Genomic DNA, 6,766 nt, shown 5'->3' on the forward strand with positions numbered 1-6,766 from the left:
ACTGTTTGCTTGGGATGAAGTGGTACCTTCCAGTATGTATTGTGGTCCCCATGGGCAGGAATAGTGACTGTCTATCTTGGCAGCTCCAGAGAGGCACCCAGGACCTGGCACAGCCGAGCAACAAATGAAATGAGGGATGAGCTAGCAACTCGGAGCCTGGTTCACAGAACACATCGGCCTTCTGACACCTGTCCTTACACCCCCGGCTCACTGCTACTCTGTCCTTTACTGACACACCTGCCCTGGGACTGTGGCCTCTTCCCTCCTCTCTCTCAGCCCTAGATAACCCTGGAGGCTTCTGTTTTGAGTCCAATCCATCAGAGGAGGGGAAGAATTCCCCAACCCTGCCTCACTGTCCATCTTCCTCTGCAGCTACAGAAAAAGCACGTGCCAGGGTGACAGTTCCCTCCCGTAGACCCAGCTCACTGAGTCATCTCCTATGTCCTTCCATCACCTCCCAACTGCCACTCTCTACCTCCAGGGTGCTTGAACAAATATCACATAAGTTAATATACACAGCAGCTGGTGGAGGGTTCTGGGCAGTTGTGCGTGGGGTTTGGAGGAGTTCCATCTGGTGGTCCCCAGCAGTGCCCAGGGTGGTGTCTCTCAGAGAACCCACAGAAGCCACAGAGGGTTGAATTCCTGAGTATCTACCTGCAGCAACGTTCTTCCTCAGTCTGGGCCTCAGTTACCTTATTAGTGAAATAGCTGGGTTGATGAGTTTTTGGTTTTGTTTTTTTAATTTTTGGAGACAGGGTCTCAGGTAACACAGTCTGGCCTCAAGCTCACTATACAGCCAAAGCTGACCTTGAATTTGTGATCCTCCTGCTTCCCTGTGCTGAGATGACAGGCACATGCTACCTACCAGGTATGCTAGGTATATGCCATCATATATGCTCAGGGGCCTTGAACCCAGGGCTTCATGTGTGTTGCATAAGCTTTCTACCAATGGAGAAAAAAGAAAAAATTGAGACAGGTGGTGGTGGCACATGCCTTTAGTCCCAGCACTCTGAGAGGGAGAGGCAGGAGAATACGAGTTCGAGGCCAGCATGGTCTATAGAGTGAGTTCCAGCACAGGCTCCAAGGCTACAGAGAAATCCTGTCTCAAAACAATCAAACAAACAAATCACAAGCCAAGTCTAGAGAGATGGCTCGGTGGGTAAGAGTACAGGCTGCTCTTGCAGAGGACCCTGGTTTAGTTACCAGCACCCATGTGAGGACAGCAACCTCTCTAACACCAGTTCCCAGAGACCAGACACCCTCTTCTGGCCATCACAGGCACTGCACCCATGTGGTGCAAACACTAATGTACATAAAATAGAAATAAAATTTAAAAAGAAATCAAACAGCTTGTTCACACGCCTTTAATCCCAGCACTTGGGAGGCAGAGACAGGTGGATCCCTGTGAGTTCCAGGACAGCCAGGGCTATATGAGAAACCTGGTCTGGAAATCAAACAAACAAACAAAAAACAAAAAGAAAAAGAAAGAAATCAAACGCTAAGTCCCGTGATGAACTTGAACCTGCTCTTGAGGAAGTAGGTGGGGATAGAGTACTGTGGTGGGTGCTTCCAACATCATCTTTTTCATCACCCTCTACCGAGCCCTGTCACCAACTTCTGGTTCTCGTGTCTCCCTAAAATCCTAACATTCCTAGAAAGAATTTGGAAGTACAAGAATTGTTCATTCCTTTCAAGTGTTTTGCCAAGAAAATGTTCAAACACATGGGAAAATTGAAAGACATTTAGGACAAACCTCAAGTACCCACCTAGCATCTGTCATTAATATTTTACTGTACTGGCCTTATCAAATGAGGGCACCCTGGCAGCTCGCTTGGAAAGGGGTGTGCTGGGGTGTCAGAGGAATAGGTACAGATGGTACTAGTTACCTCGATGGGTGGCACTCGGGGTCGCTGATAGGCACGAGGGCAGCTGTCTTCCACGGCCATTCAAGGATGCAGGCACCATCCATCTTTTGTCCCTGCCTTGCCCTCTGCTTTGCAGTAGACAGAGAGATTGACTGGGAAGAAGCCAGTCACTCCGCAGGCCACACTTACTCAACGTCACTGGCAAGAGCTATTCCAGAAAAGAAATAGCCCACTGGGCACCTGCTTGCAGTGTTCATTCCACCCAGAAGGGGCTTGGTTTTCGGCAACTAGTCTGCTGTCTTGGCACACATCCATTGTGTTTGGGTAACCCCCAACATACCGAGTCATTTCAACCACCACTACCCCCATCTATGGGGAACTGATCAGCTGTCCTGAAGAGCTTAGTTAGCACCGCTCTACAAACATGTACTGAGTTCTTACTGTCTACCTGGGGTCTGCCCTGGCGATTCTTTGTTCTTAGCTTCACCTTTCTCAACAGAGAGCCATGAGATTTCCTAGCCCATGAAAGTGGGCTGGAAAAAGAACCAGGGTCAGTATGCATGTCTTCTTAATTTGTTTTGTTTTGCTTTATGAGACTTATCTTTCAGTATGTGTGCATATATCTGTGTCGGGATGTGTGCATGTGTTGGATCAGTTGGAGCTGGAGTTATAGGCAGTTGTGAGCTGCCTGATGTAGGTGCTGGGAAGTGAACTCAGGTCCCTACGAGAGCAGTATGTGTTCCTAACCACTGAGCCATCTCTTCATCCCTGTTTTTCTTTCTTTGTCAGAGATGGGGTCACATAGTGTAGACCATGCTGGCCTGGAAGGCATGGTCCTCCTGCCTCGGTCCCCTGGGTGCTGGGATTACACATGTGTGTCTACGTCTAGCTTTGATAGTTTTGTATTGCCACATTCTGTGGGTCTAGCCCAACCCCAAGGCTCTTGCACGAGGCTTCCAGAGGAGTGAAGATGCTGAGGCCCAGAGTGATGGAGAGCTTCCCTAAGACCACACAACCAACAGCTGGGATTCGAGTCCTAATGTCTCCTCTCAGCTTTCCTGCCCTCTTTTTGCCCCTGAGGCTGACCCTGGGTTTTTGTTTTTATGTGTGTATTTTGTCTACATGTGTCTGTGCAGCATGCATGTGCCTGATGCCTACAGAGGCCAGAAGAGGGCGTCAGATCCCCTGGAAGCGGAGTTACAGACAGCCACACAGTGCTGGGAATTGAATTTAGACCCCCTGGAGGAGCAGCCAGTGCTCATAACCACTGAGCCATCCCTCCGGACCCTGATGCAGCTAATCTGATCATTTTATGTTCCTCTCTCCACATTTTTTTTTTCTTTCAGTGCTGAGGACCAAAACCAGAGGCCGTTCCCACTGGACTAACAGCATGTTCTTGTGTGAGAAAAGTAAAGTGACTAACCCAAGGTCAAACAGCTAGTTTGGGTTCCTATCTGGTCTGTTGGACCCCAGTAGAGCACATGTTGCTGTCTGCTGTTTGTGGCCTGGCACCAATGTACTAGAAATGTTTGAAGGGTGACAAAATGCCTTCTCCATTGACTGGGCACAGCACATTTTGAAGGCAGCTTAACAGAGCCCCTCACAGCTGGATCCCAGCCAGAAAGGGCAGGGAGGGGCCATCTCCTGGAGTGCTCTGGGTCAGAGCCCAGGGTTGGTGGGGACTGGGCAGGAAGGGACCAGCCTATCGGGGACAACAAAGGGTCCAATCAATGCTATCTCCCCAGGCCATGCCTGACCAGACATTGATTTCTAGTGCTGCTGTTAAGTCCCTGTTTATGTAACGCCTGAACTTTGCACAACTGAACATTTAATGTGCAGAGAGGGCCTGTTGCCATGAAAACCGGGCTGCACTGACAGCCGGGATGCGGCTGTGTCCCTGTTTTATTGGCCTGTGCAGAATGTATTTTAGCCTTGATAAGTCAATAACTTTTTATACAAAAGGAAATCTGCCAGGAGGGCTTAGGACCCACTGGCCTCCCAGTCAGAGGGGAGGCACAGCAGCTGGCTTTAATCCCCTGGAAATCTCTCTGCCACTCAGGGCCACAGAGAACCAGGCCTGGCCTACAGAGGCCAGCGCCTGCCTGGGGGGTTGGGGCAGGGACCATCCTTGCTTCCAGTCTCTGTATCTGGTTACTGAAAGCCTCCAGCAAAGGTGGAAACACTGACTGGAAAAGACCCAGGAAGGTTCAAATCCCAGTTTCACCCTTCTGTGACCTTTGAGCAAGAGCCAAGGTCACCAAAGCCCACATCTGTAACTAACCCATTCAGTGAGTCTTTTCCATGGCTTGTGCCAGGTTTACGATTCAAAAATCAGAAATACCGAGAGACATGGCTCCTCACAGTGACCCCCTGCAAAGAGCTGTGACTGCCATTGTCACATGGATTTCACAATAAGACATAAACCCATTTTCTCATTATTGTCTTGAGGTAGCCAAGGTTGAGACCAATACCCCCAGTTTTCAAATGTGCAAACTGAGGCCCAGGGAGCTGGTTATCTCATTCAGGAATCTATAAGAGGGTGGTGCCCACAACCCTATGTGCTTCCAATCTCAGAAATGTAAACAAAGGATTAACCCTCCAAGTCTCTGGTTCCCAGTCTCAGCAGATATCACTAGCAGATAAATGATAACACAGCACTCTCCTTCCTGAGCTTGCCTCAGAATCCTCTTCAAGATAGACCTGTGTTCCAGGTGGAACTTATATGGAACTTTATGTTCCCAAAGGGCTCTGTGTTCAAGTTCTACTCTGTCTCAAATTTTCTGTGTGACCCTGGGCAAGTGCCTTTCCCTCTCTGGACCTCCTGATCCACAGTAATATAATATGGGAACATTAATGGCTCTGGGATTCTCAGAGAGTCCTCATACCTAGAAGAAACCCCCATGACACCTGACTTCCTGTTCCAACTCTGCCCTCTTCTCAGAGCCCCTGAACCTTTTCCAGCTCCATCAGCAAACACTGACCTAGAACCAACACAGGGTAACTGCTTGAGACAACAATGAACAAGGACACCTTTAGGGGCTTGGACAGATGCCAGCCATGATGAATGCTGGGTAGGGAAAGGTGGCTTCTGATGAGGGAGAATCTTGGTTTCTTTTCAGCCATTGTGACTTAAAAAACCCTGACAAAAGTAACCTGGTTATACGACATGGGCCAGAAAGAAGAGAAAGATGTCCTTGCTAGTGTTCGGCTTGCTTTCTCCAGTCTTAATACGATCCTGGATGGCCTGCCAAGGGGATGGTGTCACCCATGGTGGGCATCTCTTCCTATCTTAATATATTCCAGACAGTCTTCATCATCGCCCCCCACCCCAGAGTCCACAGGCCAACCTGATCATGCCACACTGAAACCCCTCGCCCTAGTAATTGATTATCTAGATCCTGTCAAGGTGACATCTAAATCTAGCCATCACAGGAGTAGGGGAGGGGTTCTCAGAAGAGGAGGTATGTTTGAGCTAGGACCTGAACGGCACTAAGCCAGAGATGCAAAGAGCAAAAGGAAAACCCTGCAGGGTTTCTGGGTGGACTGGGTGGGTGGGGAGGGGAGGCAGCCTCTGCTTAGCTGGGGGTGGGGGTGGGGGTGGGGAACAAGGGTGTGACAGTCAGGAAGGGGTCAGAGGGGCAAAGATGGGCTGTGAGTGGGGAGCTCCACAGAAGCTGTGGAGCCAGGAGGCCTGGGCCTCTTACATTACACCCCTGTGACTTGTGGATGCCCTGGTCTTGCTATCCCATATCCTTTGCCCGCCCCTCCCCCATGAGGGGCTCCAGGTACTGGGAGGCGGGGCAGGTGAATGGCAAGGTTACCAGGGCTTCCTCCCTCCCCCTTTCTCCCCGAGAAGCATAAAGAGCTCTTTCTTCTCTGCTTATTAATAGCTCTGATTAAATTATCTCTGGAAAACCTACATGGTGTGCACCAATGGGGGCTCGGCTCCCTCCTGGCTGTGGCCTAGATTAGAGCAACCGGGGCAGGTGAGGCAACGGGGGGGGGGGTGGCAGGGGGGAGGTTGAGGCCTCCTGCTCCCCTGCCAGAATCCAGGCCACCTCAGTCTGGGCTCAGACTGTGACCTACTGGGACTCACTCACTCACTCACTTAGCTCCCCAGCTGGAAAGCAAGCAAGCAGGCAGACCCCGGCTCTGCATTGGCCACCTTTCTGGCTATTTTCTTGCACCTGCCCACTGCTCAGAGTGGGCTATCAGTGTGTGTCCTGTACCACCTGCCCAGGGCTGGGGCAGCACCTGCTCCGGGCACTCCTTCCCCAGCACTCTGCACCAATCTTCTTAGCTGCCTTCTCAAGGACCACAGCAAGCCTTCATTCTACAGAGCCCCTGTCTCCATCTGTCACTGCAGAACCTAGGGTCCAGCACAAGACAGCTGGTAGAGCATGCTGAATACATGGGGAACTAGTGATGGAAACGGGACAACCAGGCTTCTGTAGTGAGAGCAGGACTAACCTCCCATGTGGGGCCATGAATCTCCCTCAGAGGGAGGAAACGGAGGCACAGAGGAACTGAATCACATGGAGGTACACCCCCACCAGTTGTTTCCACACCCCCTAGTCTGTGTCCAAGCCCCCTTCATGTTTGTCCTCTACAAGATAAGAAAACAGAGCCCCCTTTAGTCCCGGCCATTGAGGAGAGTGGAGAGGTAGAGACAAGCAGATCTTTGTGAGTTTGAGGACAACTTGGTCTACATAAGGAGTTCCAGGCCTGCAGGACTACCTAGTGAGACTTTCTCAGAGGGCAGGGGGAGGGGGGACTCACATGTACAGTCCCAGCACTCAGGAGGCCTGAGGCAGAAGGCCGGCCCTAAGGCTGGGCTGGGCTAGATAGCAAAACTCTATTTGAAAGAAAACAATCTGGGCCATTCGTTCCATTCATTAATT

The sequence above is a fragment of the Cricetulus griseus genome, chromosome 4 (assembly GCF_003668045.3).
Source record: "Cricetulus griseus strain 17A/GY chromosome 4, alternate assembly CriGri-PICRH-1.0, whole genome shotgun sequence".
Taxonomy (NCBI): domain Eukaryota; kingdom Metazoa; phylum Chordata; class Mammalia; order Rodentia; family Cricetidae; genus Cricetulus; species Cricetulus griseus.